Below are 16,921 nucleotides of genomic sequence, written 5' to 3'. Positions count from 1 at the left end.
CAGACTTATACGGTCTGTGCCCTGAAGAGGACAGTACAAATAAAAAAAAGTAGCACATGAATTTATCTTCTTGGGCAGACCGGATGGACCTTGCAGGTCTTTTTCTGCCGTCATCTACTATGTTACTATGTATACTGTACAAGCTGGCATGTTTGAAAATGTAAGCGTGTTTAAATACAAAGAAAAATACTACCAACAAAGAACGACGACGCGGGTGCAGCAGATCATAGGTTTGTTTGCCTTGTTTTGAGTGTTTGCAGAACGACCAGCGGGTAAGGGGAAACAGTGGCTTCAACGTTTTGATGTCATGCCGCCTCTTCAGGGTTGCCATATAAAAAAAAAAATTCCCACACAAAACCGCTCAAAACCCGCCCAAAAACCGCACACACCCCACCCGCGGCGGGTTGCGGAAAACCGCCCAATTGGGCAGGAAAACCGCCCATCTGGCAACCCTGACCTCTTCTCAATCAAACCTCCTTGAGAAAAGCTCAGCAGCCATTCTCCCACTCATTTCCATAGCGGCCCAATCTCCCTCTCTTTCTTAGCTCTCTCCCCATCCTTATCAGAGGGCAGACCCTTGTACTACTAGTCCAGCCCCTGGAACCATTCTGTCCAATCAGCACTAAAAGGGGTAGGGCCAAGAAGACAAGATTCTCTTAGCACAAAAGCTCTGCCCCTTCCATTTGATGTCATCAGTCTGTGCAAACGAAGAGATCGAGTGGAGTCTTTTCTTTTTCTACCCTTAATTTACAGATTACAAGTTCCAGCAAGAAATCTCAGCTTCTGCCCTTTTGTCCCTTCTCCCATTCAGCTTCTCTCCCCATTCATTTCGAATCCTGCAAACTTCAAAAGCAGAGGGGAAAATGCCTGCAGGAACTTTCTGCTCAGGTAGGGGGATTGTCCCCAACTTCTTCTTATTTTGGTGCAAACACTGCTGGGCAGACTTGGGTCTAGAGAATGGTACTTTGGGACCCTCCTGAGGGGATGGAGAGAACCCAGGGGTCCTACAAAGGGAGATTAGATGTTGTGTGTCCGGTTCTGGACCACCAGGGCAGTAGTAAGGGAAGGGGGAGGGGAGGGTTTGACATGGGGCGGAACGAGGGTGTGACGGGGCGGGGTGGGGGTGTGAAAGGGGGCGGGATGGGGTGTGTGGTGGGGGTGGGGCGTGTCCTCCTAATTTCACCGCTCCAGAAGTACCAAGGAAAAGTGCACAACCTATCTATGGGTTTAATAGCATAGTTTGTGAGTGAGCATTGGGACAATATAGAAGCCCATGCTTTGAATAGAAGGTTTCATGGTTACAGCTGGAGAGCTGCTAAGTTGCTCAATTCCAGGAGGGAAATTCTGAGCCAGTCCTGCAGACCTATCCTGGTACATTATGGAACCTGAAGTCCTGATTTCAGTGGTATCAGGGACTAGATATCAGGGGCGTATCTGGACTTCGCCGGTAGGGGGGGGGGGTCCAGAGCCGAGGTGAGGGAGCACATTTTAGCCCCCCCCCCCCCGGCGCCGCCACGGCCAGTACCACCTCCGTGGCCCGCCCGACAACCATCTCGACCGCTGCTGACCCTCCGCCCGCTGTTGCCTACCTTTGCTGGTGGGGGGACCCCAACTCCCGCCAGCCAAAGCCGTCTTCCTTCATTGTTTCTTCTTTCTGAGTCTGACTCTGACGTCCTGCACGTACACAACGTGCAGGATGTCAGAGTCAGATTCAGAGAGAAGAATCAAACAACGAAGGAAGACGGCTTCAGCTGGGGGGGGGGGGGGGGGTTGGGTTCCCGCCCCAGCAAAGGTAGATGACGGCAGGTTGGCAGCGGGAGAGGGGTTGCGAGGGCCATCGGTAGAGGGGTCCAGGGCCAAATCTACGGGGGCCCTGGCCCCATTACAGATACGCCCCTGCCAGATATAGAACACTGAACTGGGATGTAAGTTCAAAACCAGGACTGACCAAGAAGTCTCCCTCCTGGAGCTGGGTAACTAGGCAGCTCTGCAGCAGTGGGCTGAGAACAGGGAAGGCCGGGCAAGTCATTTTCACTCTCCATTGCCTCAGGTACAAACTAGAGATTCCAAAGGCAAACGGCCTGAAAGAGTGAGATTTTAAGGACTATGTGTCTAAGATATAAACTTAGTTTTATATGTGGAAAAAAAGGTTCACAAATAGAAAAGGCAAAATTTGATGCTTCTGCAAGGATCTAGGCAGAATGGAGGCAGTATTAAGTGGTCACAGAAAATTTGCCCAAGTAAATTCCCTGGGCTGAAAACTTCCATTCACTTAATACATGCACAGGTATATTTGCACCGGTGAACTTCTCTATTCCAGCCCACATTTTCAAGCTTTCCTTAACAGAGACAGAAACATACAGAAATGCATGCATGCATTCTCTAGCTTGCTCTCTTTTCTAGTGCTGTCCTGCTGTTAATATGCTGATCCAGGCAATGCCCCCGCCCCCACCTGGTCTGCCCACCATCATGTAAAAATTCTGGCATTTGCTGCCAGTTCTCTTCCTCAGCCAACAGCAGACCCTTCACACTTTTCCCCATTCTTAGCTCCTCCCCCTATAGCTCAGCCCCTCCTTCCTGGGGCTAGAAGCCTTCCCATTGGCTGGAAACTACCACAGCATCTGCATTGGAAGGGGAGAATGGAGAGCTGTAGTGGGCTGAACTGTGAAAAAATATCCACACACAGCCAGTGGTGTGCTGGTAAATTTTTAACAACAGGCTCTCTCCCCGGTCCACCTCTGCGCCCCCCCCCCCCCATCCACCTCTGCGCCCCCCCAAAATTGCAGAGCTGGCCATAGCGGGGGAGGGGGGCAATGCATTACTCTCTCCAGGAAAAAAAATTAAATGATCCCAGGTTCCAATCTAATTCATGTTTAATGTGGGATAAAATGCCATAAATAAGTAATTAAATATAAACTTTTAATGTTGAGCACCTGATTCTCAAAGTGAACATATTCCAAACACTAAAATGAAAATAAAATGATTTTTTTTCTACCTTTGTTGTCTGGTGACTTTCTTTTTCTGATCATGCTGGCCCAGTATCTGATTCTTCTGCTATCTGTCCTCTTAACTCCGTTTCCAGGGCTTCCTTTCCATTTATTTCTTTCCTTTCCTCCTTTCTTCTTCATTTCTGGTCCTCAGCTTCTGCCTATTTTCTTCATCCATGTGCAGTTTTTCTCCTCTCTTCCTTTTCCCTCATCTCATCTCCTTCCTCACTCTTCTCTCCCCTCCATCCATGTCCAGCATTTCTTCTCTCTCCCTTGCCCTCCATCCACCCATGTCCAGTGACCCTCCTGTCCCCTGCCCTGCCCTACATGCACCTATACCCAGCGATCCTCCTGTCCCCTGCCCTGCATGCACCCATGTCCAGCAGTGACCCTCCTCTCTCCTGCCCTCCATCCACCCATGTCCAGTGACCCTCCTGTCCCCTGCCCTGCATCCACCCATGTCCAGCAGTGACCCTCCTCTCCCCTGCCCTGCATGCACCCATACCCAGCAACCCTCCTCTGCCCTGCATGCACCCAGATGTCCAGCAGTGACCCTCCTCTCCCCTGCCCTGCATGCACCCATGTCCAGCGACCCCCTCCATCCACCCATGCCCAGCAGCGACTCTCTTTTCCCCCCTGCCACCCCCCCCCCCCGAGCTGTTTTATGAAATTCTTCTTCTCCTCCCTCCCTCCTGATCTGGTCTCTCACCGCGCGCCCGCTTGTTTTTTAAATTCTTCTCTTCCAGCGCCGAGTCGCCGACTGTCTGAGTCCTCCCTTGCCGATTCGTGCTTCAAAATGGCCGCCGAGACTTCAGCCGAAGTCTCGGCGGCCATTTTTAAAGCGCAAATCGGCAAGGGAGGACTCAGGACAGTCAGCGACTCGGCGCTGGAAGCCAAGAATTTAAAAAACAAGCGGGAGGTGAGGCGGATCCGAAGGGAGGGAGGAGAGAGGGAGGGAGGAGAGCCAGAACCGGCTCGCTATTTGCAACAACCGGCTCGCAAACCAGAAGAAAATTTAACACCACTGCACACAGCCATCCTTCTGGCTTTGAGAAAGGTAATTTACACATTTTTAGAATCTTCATGGACGCAACCTCGGTGTCATCTTCGACTCCTCCCTCTCCTTCTCTGCACATATCCAGCAGATAGCCAAGACCTGTCGCTTCTTCCTCTACAACATTAGCAAAATTCGCCCCTTCCTCTCTGAGCACGCCACCCGAACTCTCATCCACTCTCTCATTACCTCTCGCCTTGACTACTGCAACCTACTCCTCACCGGCCTCCCACTTAGCCACCCATCCCCCCTTCAGTCCATCCAGAACTCTGCCGCACGTCTTATCTTCCACCTTGACCGATATACTCATATCACCCCTCTCCTCAAGTCACTTCACTGGCTTCCGATCAGGTACCGCATACAGTTCAAGCTTCTCCTCCTAACCTACAAATGCACTCGATCTGCAGCTCCTCCTTACCTCTCTACCCTCATCTCCCCTTACGTTCCTACCCATAACCTCCGCTCTCAAGACAAATCCCTCCTTTCAGTACCCTTCTCCACCACCGCCAACTCTAGGCTCCGCCCTTTCTGCCTCGCCTTACCCCATGCTTGGAACAAACTCCCTGAGCCCATACGCCAGGCCCCCTCCCTACCCATCTTCAAATCATTGCTCAAAGCCCACCTCTTCAATGTCGCCTTTGGCACCTAATCGCTACACCTCTTCTCAGGAAATCTCAACTACCCCAACTTGACATTTCATCCTTTAGATTGTAAGCTCTTCTGAGCAGGGACCGTCCTTATTCGTTAATTTGTACAGCGCTGCGTAACCCTAGTAGCGCTCTAGAAATGTTAAGTAGTAGTAGTAGATTATTGATATACCCAGAGGGAGGGGTATAGAAAATCTGGGGAGGTGGGGAGGGAGAGAGAAGGTTATAATTTCATTATTGCTTTATTCTGACAATAGGGAGGGATGGTTCGATACATAAACACAAAAGTTTGTGATAGAAGTTTTTTTATATAAGCTGGAAAAATTGAGGGAAGATCTAGGTCTGAAGGTATGACATAGTGCTATTCAGTGGCGTAGGAAGGGGGGGGAGGGAGGGGCGGTCCGCCCCGGGTGCACGCGCTCGGGGGGGTGCCGGCCCCGCTGGTTCCCTGCTCCCTCTGCACTTCCGGGGCAGAGAGAGCAGGGAACCAGCGGGGCCGACGCAGCTTCGAGTGACGTGCACTTGGGGCAGATCGGCCCTCCCGCAGGTAAGAATGCGGGGGGAGGGGTGGGGTGCGCAGCGGCGACCCGCCCCGGGTGCCATTAGCCCTCGCTACGGCACTGGTGCTATTATTTATTTTTTTAGAACATGGGTAATATAATATAGTGTCCCTTAATGTCAAAGGTTTAAATTCACCATATAAGAGACAACGTTTATGTAAGGAACTCTCTAGGTTGTCATCTACTATCTGCTACCTGCAGGAAACACATTTGTTAAGGTGTCACCAAGGCCTCCGGTGTCATCACATAGGCCTCTCATCCTTCCACAAAAAAACAAGGGGTGGGTATTTTGATTTCGGGGTCACTTCAACCATCAGTAAAGGGAACCATAACAGATCCCAATGGTTGTTATCTCGCTGTTCAATTGGCCATACAGGGTAATATATACACTCAGGTTTCTGTTTATGGCCCTAACGATGGACAGAGGTCATTTTATTTAGATTTGGAGAGATCGCTACTTCAGTGGACTGAGGGATTCTGGGTTATAGGAGGGGGTTTTAATGCGACACTTCACCCAAGCTTAGATTCCTCTGGACAGCACTTGTGTAGACAGATGGACCAGAAAACATTACAACAATTTTTGACAATTATGGGGTTAGTAGATACGTGGAGGTATTTTTCGGGAACAAGTAAGCGATTTACGTTTTATTCTGCTCCACATACCTCTTATTCTCATATAGACTGTTTTTTTTTTCTGGATAAAAGTATTCTATATACTATTGTAAAGCAAGGTATTGAAAATATAGTGTGGTCAGACCATGCCTCAATCTGGGTGCAGTGTAGGGGTCACATTCAGGATCTGAAGTTATGTTTCCAGAGATTGAATGAATCCCTTCTAGACGACGATAGGGTGATTCAGGACTTAAATAGCGAAATCCCTGACAGATAATATCACCCCTGATGCTTTACTGGGGACTGTGTGGGATTGTTTCAAAGCGTATGTTCGTGGTCGCCTGATTATGTGAGCTACTAAGCTGAAGAGAGAGAGAGCAGGTCAAGACAGGGAATTAAGGAAAGGTCTCTCTGAGTTAGAACATCGGTGTGCACAGTCTCCCACCCCGGAGCTGATGCACCAGATTCAAGAACGTCAATCCTTGCAAGCCTTGTGGGCGGGGGAGGTGGTACATCATATAAATAAAGTAAAGCAATTATTAGCATCTCAGTTGAAACAGCAATGTTTGCTCTCACAGGATGCGGAAGGCAGGGAATATTTTAAACCTGAGGATATGAGAACTTATTTTGTACGTTTCTATAAAGCCCTGTACGTTTCTGAAGTAAGTGACACCCGCTGAAATGCAGCTTTATTTAGATGGGGGTTGATCTTCCATGTCTTACGGAAAGTCAGGTAGAGTTCCTAGACCAGGGAATAAAGGTTGAGGAGGTTTGGCGTGCAATTAAATCCCTGAAGCCTGGCAAGGATGCTAAGTTATGCGACTCCTGTTGGCCGATCTCTCTCCTTTATCTGGATGTTAAATTGTTAGCAAGTGTTCTGGCTAAGAGACTTAATACTCATATTTCTGATCTTATTCATATGGATCAATGTGGGTTCATTCCGAACCGCACAACTGGTGACAATATACGTAGAGCAATTCAATTAAATTGGCAAGCGGTGCAATCAAGGACACCTATGGTACTACTGCCGATTGATGCAGAAAAGGTGTTGATGCCCCTGTATAAGTCGTTGGTGAGGCCCCACCTAGAGTATTGTGTTCAGTTTTGGAGGCCGTATCTTGCTAAGAATGTAAAAAGAATTGAAGCGGTGCAAAGAAAAGCTACGAGAATGGTATGGGATTTGCGTTACAAGACGTATGAGGAGAGACTTGATGACCTGAACATGTATACTCTGGAGGAAAGGAGAAACAGGGGTGATATGATACAGACGTTCAAATATTTGAAAAGTACTAATCTGCAAACGAACCTTTTCCGGAGGTGCGAAGGCGGTAGAACGAGAGGACATGAAATGAGATTGAAGGGGGGCAGACTCAAGAAAAATGTCAGGAAGTATTTATTCATGGAGAGAGTAGTGGATGCTTGGAATGCCCTCCCGTGGGAGGTGGTGGAAATGAAAACGGTAACAGAATTCAAACACGCGTGGGATAAACATAAAGGAATCCTGTTCAGAAGGAATGGATCCTAAGGAGCTTAGCCGAGATTGGGTGGCAGAGCCGGTGGTGGGAGGCGGGGATAGTGCTGGGCAGACTTATACGGTCTGTGCCCTGAAGAGGACAGGTACAAATCAAAGTAGGGTATACACAAAAAGTAGCACATATGAGTTTATCTTGTTGGGCAGACTGGATGGACCATGCAGGTCTTTTTCTGCCGTCATTTACTATGTTACTATGTTACTATGATCCAGTAGAGTGGAAATTTATGTTTGTTGTATTGGAATCCCATCCTTTCGCTCGTGGATAATGGCACTATATGCTGACCCCATTGCGAGAATTCAGGTAAATGGGGGATATTCTCAAGCTTTCTCAGGGAGGGGCACTAGACAGGGCTGTTCTTTATCGCCCCTATTGTTCGCATTAACGGTGGAACCATTGGCAGCCCGTATTCGTCAAAACACAGCCGTCAAAGGGCTACAGGTGTGGGGGGGGGGAGGGGGTTGAATATAAAATATCCCTGTTTGCGGATGGTATCTTGCTATCGGTGACAAGCCCTGAGACCACACTCCCGCTTATTCAAACCCTTCAGGAGTATGATGCGCTTTCAGGGTTTAAAATGAATGCTTCCTAGTTTGAAATCTTGAATGTGACTCTAGATTCTGCTAGGGCTCAGGTGCTGAAGGAATCTTTACCATTTGGGTGGGCCAAAAGATGTATTTGGGAGTTAATATTTGTTCCAAATTTTCCGATCTGTATAGAATCAATTATCAAGTGGTGCTAAAAGAATTATCCATAGCGCTTGATAGATCATGGTCTGACCCACACCTGGCTAGGGAGGGTGGCAGTATGAAAGATGATGCTGCCCAGATTTCTTTATTTGTGCCAGACACTCCGAGTGCCTGTTCCTAGGTGGGTATTGGGGAACCTGCAACGCAAACTATTTCAATACATCTGGAAGAAACGACCCCCAAGAGTGGCCAAACAAATTCTTATAAGGAGACAGCATGGGGGACGCCTGGGGGGTCCCAGATCTGAAGTGACTCAGATACAAATCAACATAGGCGTCGAATTTTTCTTACTTAAGTACACAAATGTGGAATGCACTACCAAAGAGTGTGAAAACGATTCACGACCATCAAAACTTCAGGCAATCATTAAAGACCTATCTATTTTGCAAGGCCTACCCTACTGGCCCTACTTAAATGCCTCAACTCTGCAATGCATCAATACCTTACATCGCATTGGACATTATATATTCCTTTATTTCCTTGTCCCTTTTTGTACCTGTTTACTCTAACCTTACCTGACCCTTATTTTAAACTGTATTTGTTTAACATCTACCGGACTTGGCGATCGCCTTTACGGTATAATGTAAGCCACATTGAGTCTGCTAATGGGTGGGGAAATGTGGGATACAAATGTTACAAATAAATAAATAAATATTACTGGGCTGTACAGATTTGTGCCCTGATGGCTTGGGGCTTGACCTCCCCAATGCCATAGGTACAGATAGAAGGGGAGTTGATGGGTACTCTAACCACTAGTCAAATGTTTTGGAGCCCTTGGGTAGTTGAGGGAAGAGGGGGCATTCAAAGTCCCATCATTAAAGGTTCCTTGGCCCTCTGGGTAAGGTGGTTTAGTCTCTTGCTTAAAGGACGTAAGTTTGTGCGATGTTTTCCACTATCAGTGTTAACACATTTATAGAGGGGAGTCCACGATCCACCCTTCAAGATAATGTAAGGGGCTGACACACCAGGGACAGGTACTACAGGAGGGGGGGGAGTGATGGTCTCTTTCTTCGACTTACAAAAGATGTACAACCTAGATAAGAGAGATTTTTAATAAGTATCTCCAAATCAGGCATTTCCTGGGCAGTGTATCACATAAGGAGTACTGGGGTAAACCTCCACTCCCATTTGAAGAATTTCTAACGAAAGGGCTTTGTCAGCCAAAAATGATCTCAGCAATCTATGATTTTCTAGGCTCCGTGGGAGAGGAACAGACGCCATCTTTATTAGGCAATGGGAGGCTGAATTTGGTCGGAAATTGTCTGCACAAGAGTGGGACTCAGTAAATCGGCCCAAATTAGCATATGCAATCTCAGCGAACTTGATAGAAAATGGGATGAAATCTTTATATCGGTGGTACAGGTCGCCCATGACATTAGCGAAGTTCTTTCCTGCCCAAAAGGGGGAATGTTGGAGGGGATGTGGAAATCCGGGCACATCTCTCTATATAAAACGCACCTCCAACGTTCTGAAGCCTCCACAAGTCCCAACGTTCTAAATGCATGGTGGTGAAACCAGGAATTCGCCCATGAGTGTTGGCCCCGCCCCCACATAAAACATCATGACTTCGAGGGCAGACCAATGACACTCAACCAATCAGATCGCGAACCCGTTACTAAGCGACGGAACGTGACATAAGACACATCGCGGAACAATGAAAACCAGCAGCACACAGTTGCTACACGACGTCAACAGCAACACTAAAAGGACCATATAGATCTCTGCTCTCCACACAAACAACGGACACAGAGGGCATATGAGGGAAGGAAAAAAACCAGCACATACACACACACTCTCACTCTTAACTGGCTATAATGAGCAACTGACCTGCCACTATCACAGGGACTGCTAGCACCTCTCTCTCTCTCACACACATACACACGGGACACAGAGGGGATGGAAGACAAGGAACGAATCGTTGGGTATGCAGGGGGCGGCAGGGGAGATAAGGCAAGAACTGCCTCAAATGTTTGTGCTGTGCTATGTACAATTATAATGCTGTCTTTTCATTTTGACCCTACCCTTTCACACTCTCTTTCACACAGACGCACACACACACACTCACACTGTCTCTATCTCACACACACACGCACCCACACACATATACACACTCTCTCACACAGACACACAAACACGCCTCGAATGGTTCAGCTGTCCTATGTAAAATTTCACTGCTGTCTCTTCATTTTCACGCTACCTGTGCACACTCTCTTTCACACAGAGACACACACACACACACTTTCTTTGTGTCACACACACACAGACACGCATACATATACACACTCTCACTCTCTCTATAGCCTTGCTAGCACCCGTTTCATTTGTTTACGAAACGGGCCTTTTTTTTACTAGTATTTTCATATTTGGTTGGACTGTCCGCCAAAAGATCATCCCGAACTCACCTCAACCTTCACTACCCAACTTGCAAGGGGTTGAAGTACAAGACGATACACGCGTCAACCTTTTCCTACATGAGCACGAAGTCTTGGAATACACTACCGCGCAACCTAAGAACGATTAGCGAACAAGCCTCCTTCCGTAAACTACTGAAGACTCACCTGTTTGAACAAACTTACGGAAAGAGCCAAAACACTTAGAAACCACACTCACTGTCCACCAACTCAATACACATCCACTTCTGATCCCTCATCCCTCTATCCAGTCAATCATTCACTTACTCACGGAACAATGTACATTATATGCCTAGGTTTCTAACAATGCCCTTTTTTCCCATTGTCTCCTTCTAATGTTTCTATGTTGATGTCCCATTGTTATACTCCCATTGATACTCGAATGTCTCGCACAACACTGTTCAATGTAATCCATAACCTAGTCGTAACAAATGTATTTCTATTATTCATGACTTATTGTAAGCCACACTGAGCCCGCAAATAGGTGGGAAAATGTGGGATACAAATGCAATAAGTAAATAAATAAATAAATAATTGGGTTGTTCTGGAAGTCCTGGGCTAGGATTTTTTTCCACCATGTTCTCCTTTAATATTATAGCAGACCCAGCTTTAGTTTTGCTGCAAGTGGTGCTGGAGACCATGCCTCAGGCAGTGATGAGAGTGCTTCTCCCATGCTTAGCGGTTCTCCGTCAGGAAATTTCAAAATGTTGGCGAACTGCAGTAATTCCGCAGATGCCTCAACTGAGGAGAGCCTTATGGGAGGCATATTATTTTAGTAAACTTACAGCGCAAAGACATGATCAGCTGGCTGCCTTCCAGAGAGCCTGGACACACTTCCTCCACTGGTTCTCTGTTAGCAGCTCTGTCTCTGAATCTCCCCCACAAATTCAAACTTAGTGGGTGTGACCTGATTCTCTGTTAGAGGGGCAGCCTTATATACCAGTTTTTCTTGAGAAATCCACCTTTTTTACAGATTAACTGGCTGTGCTGCAGCTCTGTCTCTACATTTTAGACTTAGCAGCTCTGTCTCTGAATCTCCCCCACAAATTCACCTTCACACTTCTTCACCCTCCCCCTCAGCCCCGCCCAACATTAACCACTACTTCCAGGAATCTCCAGGCTATTGACCCTCCCACCTTATCATCTAGTATTTCTAATCTCCTCCCCTCCATCATGTCCTCCGAGTCTGTCTACAAGGCTGTCTCCGCTTACAATGCCACTCTCTCCTCTGCTCTGGACACCCTTGCACCATCCACCTCCCGTCCCACAAGGCGTACTAATCCCCAGCCCTGGCTGACCCCTTGCATCCGTTACCTTCGCTCCTGCGCCCGATCTGCTGAACGCCTCTGGAGGAAATCTCGCACCCATTCAGATTTCCACTACAAATTCATGCTATCCTCCTTCCAGTCCTCACTATTCCTCGCCAAACAGGACTATTACACCCAATTGACTAATTCTCTCAGCTCTAACCCTCGTCGTCTCTTCGCCACCCTTAACTCCCTCCTCAAAGTGCCCTCCGCTCCCACCTCCCCTCACTCTCTCGTCAATCACTGGCTGACTACTTCCGCGACAAGGTGCATAAGATCAACCTTGAGTTCACTACCAAGCCACCTCCTCCTCTTCACCCTTTAACCCTCTCCCTCAACCAACCAATCCAGACCTCCTTCTCCTCCTTTCCTGATATCTCCGAGGAGGAAACCGCCCGCCTTCTTTCCTCCTCAAAATGCACCACTTGTTCCTCTGATCCCATCCCCACCAACTTACTTAACACCATCTCTCCTACTACCACCCCTCCATCTGTCATATCCTCAACCTCTCTCTCTCCACTGCAACTGTCCCCGACACCTTCAAGCATGCCGTAGTCACGCCACTCCTCAAAAAACCATCACTAGACCCTACCTGTCCCTCCAACTACCGCCCCATTTCCCTCCTACCCTTCCTCTCCAAGATACTTGAGCGCGCAGTCCACAGCCGCTGCCTTGATTTTCTCTCCTCTCATGCCATCCTCGATCCGCTTCAATCCGGTTTTCGCCCTCTTCACTCGACAGAAACAGCACTCTCTAAAGTCTGTAATGACCTGTTTCTTGCCAAATCCAGAGGCCACTACTCCATCCTCATCCTCCTCGATCTATCCGCTGCTTTTGACACTGTCAATCATAACTTACTTCTTGCCACACTGTCCTCATTTGGGTTCCAGGGCTCTGTCCACTCCTGGTTCTCCTCCTATCTCTTCTACCGCACCTTCAAAGTTCACTCTCATGGATCTTCCTCCACCCCCATCCCCTTATCTGTTGGTGTTCCCCAGGGATCTGTCCTTGGACCCCTTCTCTTCTCAATCTACACCTCTTCCCTGGGCTCCCTGATCTCATCTCATGGTTTCCAGTATCATCTCTATGCTGATGACACCCAACTGTATCTCTCTACACCAGACATCACCGCGGAGACCCAGGCAAAGGTATCGGCCTGCTTATCCGACATTGCTGCCTAGATGTCCAACCGCCACCTGAAACTGAACATGTCCAAGACCGAGCTTATCGTCTTTCCACCAAAACCCACTTCTCCTCTTCCTCCACTTTCTATCTCAGTTGATAACACCCTCATCCTCCCCGTCTCATCTGCCCGCAACCTCGGAGTCATCTTTGACTCCTCTCTCTCCTTCTCTGCGCATATCCAGCAGATAGCCAAGACCTGTCGCTTCTTCCTCTTTAACATCAGCAAAATTCGCCCTTTCCTCTCTGAACACACCACCCGAACTCTCGTCCACACTCTCATTACCTCTCACCTGGACTACTGCAACTTACTTCTCACCGGCCTCCCACTTAGCCATCTATCCCCCCTTCAATCTGTTCAGAACTCTGCTGCACGTCTCATATTCCGCCAGAACCGATATACTCATATCACCCCTCTCCTCAGGTCACTTCACTGGCTTCCGATCAGATACCGCATTCAATTCAAGCTTCTCCTTCTTACCTACAAATGCACTCAGTCTGCTGCCCCTCACTATCTTTCTACCCTCATCTCCCCTTACGTTCCCGCCCGTAACCTCCGTTCACAGGATAAATCCCTCCTCTCAGTACCCTTCTCCACCACCGACAACTCCAGGCTCCGCTCATTCTGCCTCGCCTCACCCTATGCTTGGAACAACCTTCCTGAGCCCTTACGCCAAGCCCCCTCCCTGCCCGTCTTCAAGTCTTTGCTTAAAGCCCACCTCTTCAATGCTGCGTTCGGCACCTAACCCTTACCGTTCAGTGAATCCAGACTGCCCAATTTGACTGCCCCTATCGGACCGACCGTTCACTTGTCTATTAGATTGTAAGCTCTTTGAGCAGGGACTGTCTCTCTCTGTTAAATTGTACAGCGCTGCGTAACCCTAGTAGCGCTCTAGAAATGTTAAGTAGTAGTAGTAGTAGTAGTAGTGGTATCAAAATTAATAAGGGGAGTAATCTGATGTATGGGAAACTCTTCGTATAACATTGTTTGGGGATGGACAGTTGGAATGTGAGGAACTACGATATACTAAACCAGGCCTATATTCTATCTCAGGATTGTATTGAGGGGTGGTGTATCCGGAGGAGGGGGGATAGTTGAGTTTGGGAATTGGGTCAGTTGTTATATATTACTCTGACTGTTGCTTTCTTGTATTTTGTAATGGGAATTGGTTTTGTATTGTAACTTTCAAAAATTTAATAAACACAAAATGGAAATAAAAAGTACAGAGAAGGGTGATGAAAATGATAAAGAGGATGGGATGACTTCCCTATGAGGAAGGAATCAAGCGGCTAGGGCTCTTCAGCTTGGAAAAGAGACGGCTGAGGGGAGATATGATAGAGGTCTATAACATACTGAGTGGAGTGGAAAGGGGTAGACATGAATCATTTGTTTATTCTTTCAAAAAATACTAGGACTAAGGGACACAACAATGAAACTGTTAAGTAGTAAATTTAAAACAAACTAGAGAAAATATTTCTTCACTCAACATGCAATTAAACTTTGGAATTCATTGCCAGAGAATGTAGTAAAAGCATTTAGTTTAGCAGGGTTTAAAAAAGGTTTAGATAATTTCCTAAAAGAAAAGTCCATAAACCGTTGTTAAGATGGATTTAGGAAAATCCATTGCTTATTTCTATGATAAGCAGCATAAAATCTGTTTTACTGTTCTAGGATCTTGCCAGGTATTTGTGACCTGGCTTGGCCTTTGTTGGAAACAAGAGACTGGGCTTCATGAACCTTCGGTCTGTTCCAGTATGTGTCAGTATGTTCTTATGAGCCTGTAGTACTATTTTGAAGGGGGGAGGGGGGAATATGATAGCCTTGTTCCTCTGTGTACAAGAACATTAAGGGAGTCTAGTTTTTATTATAGTTATCATATATGACTGAAGGGTCATGATGTGACATGAAAGAAGCGTAGAGCATGGTGCATGCTCAGAGTTTAAAGCTTGTACTCGGAACTCTGGCACTTCTGTTTTTTGTGATTTTAAATGTCACCCACAGTGTTACTTGTCCTCTCTTCCAGGAGAACACCATTCACAGGTAAGCAACAAGTTTATGGCAGGTCATTGAAGCAGACTGTGAGCCAGAGGACTGATATAAGTAATGAAACAGGCTGTGATATCGAACACAACCCTAGTAGGTTTTATTAGGAACATCTTTCTTGTATGTGATTGCAGATTTTTAGGTAGTTGGATACGGGACTGTGGAGTCAGAGTCAGTTGGAAGCAATTTTGGGTGGAGTCTGTCAGTAAAAATGTACCAACTCCAACTTCAAAATAAAAGCTAACTGATATGTAGCATTATTTTATTGGTTACATAAGTACTGCCATACTGGGAAAGACCAAAGGTCCATCGAGCCCAACATCCTGTTTCCAACAGTGCCCAATCCAGGTCACAAATTACCCGGCAAGAAAACATTTTATACTGCTTATCCCAGAAATAGTGGATTTTCCCCAAGTCCATTTAACGGTCTATGGACTTTTCCTTTAGGAAGCCATCCAAATCTTTTTTATACTCCGCTAAGCTAACCGCCTTTACCACATTCTCTGGCAAACTAAAAGGTTTTGGTTTATTATTTCTAATTTTGTTCCTAAATATGTTTGGCAGTTTGCCATTTGTATTGTACTTGTATATTTTGTAAAGGTATCTGCTGCTTATTGCATCTTTTTGCAAAAACCATAAATAAAAATAACAAATAAAAACTTATAATATTCTAATATATGGTAAATTTATTGTTTTTATATTTATATTTTTTGTTCTGGATCTAAAGTACTAGTAATAAGTTATATTTACCAGTGCTTTAGATGCAGAACAAAACATTTAAAGCCTAATATCAGCAAGAGTCAAGAGTTAGACAGAAAAATGGCGGCGTCCGAGTCGAAGGTTTGGAGTACCGACTCCACAGCCCTGGTTGCATATCTGACTGTTGTGTGTACCTGGCCCTGAGCCAACAAAGTGGCCTGCATTGTTTCTTTCCTTGATTTCATACTTAATGTCTCTATTCCTTCCATCCTTCCTTTCCTGCAGGATTTATACTCATTGATATCGTCTATTACCTAGGTTCTGAATGAACTTGTTGTACACCACCTTGGGTGAATTTCTTCAAAAAAAGCAGTAAGTAATGTAACCCTAAGGGGTTAAAATAATATTAACTGGGCTCCTCAAGAGGAAAAAAATAAGGGTTCTATAGTGACATCACTATGGGACAACAGCTGAGCAAGCTGAGACCTGGTTGCCTTGACAACGGCTTGCAGTGTTGCCAGGTGGGCGGTTTTCCTGCCCAATTGGGCGGCTTTCCGCAACTGGCTGCGGGAAAAAATTTGACCGCTACGAGAAATTGGGCGGCTTTCTTGCGGCTGCGGTGTAGGTTTGGGCACTTTTCCGGGGCTTCTATTGGTCCAATAGAAGCCCCATGGAGGTGGGGTTAATGACGTTGGGGGCGGGGTTAAATATGTCTGAGGCGGGGCGGGGTTAATGACGTCGGAGGCAATGTCAGAGGTGGGGTTAAATATGTCTGAGGCAGGGTTGATGATGTCGGAAGCGGGGTTTGACTTTGTGTGGGTTTGGGGCGGGTTTGGGGCTGGTTTTGGACAGGGAAAATTTTTCCCATCTGGCAACACTGACGGCTTGCTGGTCAGTGGAGAGTTGGGCAGAGTGAGGAGCGAGGAAGCACTGTGAGTGTGTCTGTGTTTGAAATAAAAGGGGAGAAGGCTGTGGCACTGGAAGCGAGAGGTTGTGTTGCTGATGATCTGTGAGAAAGGAAGGAAAAATGTTAAATGTTATGTAGGAAAGGTATGAATGCTGAAGAGAGCAGTTGAGAGATAGTTTGTGGACTGGCAGAAGAGGGAGAGTAAGAGACTGAGAGTCCTGATTACACGT

The 16,921-nt window shown here is 46.9% G+C and overlaps 1 long non-coding RNA gene across 1 annotated transcript in view; it reads left to right on the top strand.

Annotated features, from left to right (window-relative positions):
- Nucleotides 1-767: 767 nt before the first annotated feature.
- Nucleotides 768-16,921, top strand: part of LOC115464214 — a 31,530-nt gene continuing 15,376 nt past the window's right edge. Inside the window, exons 1-2 of the long non-coding RNA XR_003941246.1 lie at nt 768-888; nt 16,070-16,156. This is a non-coding gene — a long non-coding RNA (uncharacterized LOC115464214). The remainder of the gene's footprint in view (nt 889-16,069; nt 16,157-16,921) is intronic.

The sequence above is a fragment of the Microcaecilia unicolor genome, chromosome 3, assembly GCF_901765095.1.
Source record: "Microcaecilia unicolor chromosome 3, aMicUni1.1, whole genome shotgun sequence".
NCBI lineage: Eukaryota > Metazoa > Chordata > Amphibia > Gymnophiona > Siphonopidae > Microcaecilia > Microcaecilia unicolor.
Note: the sequence above shows the minus strand (reverse complement) of the source record. Positions and strands in the feature narration are given on the sequence as shown.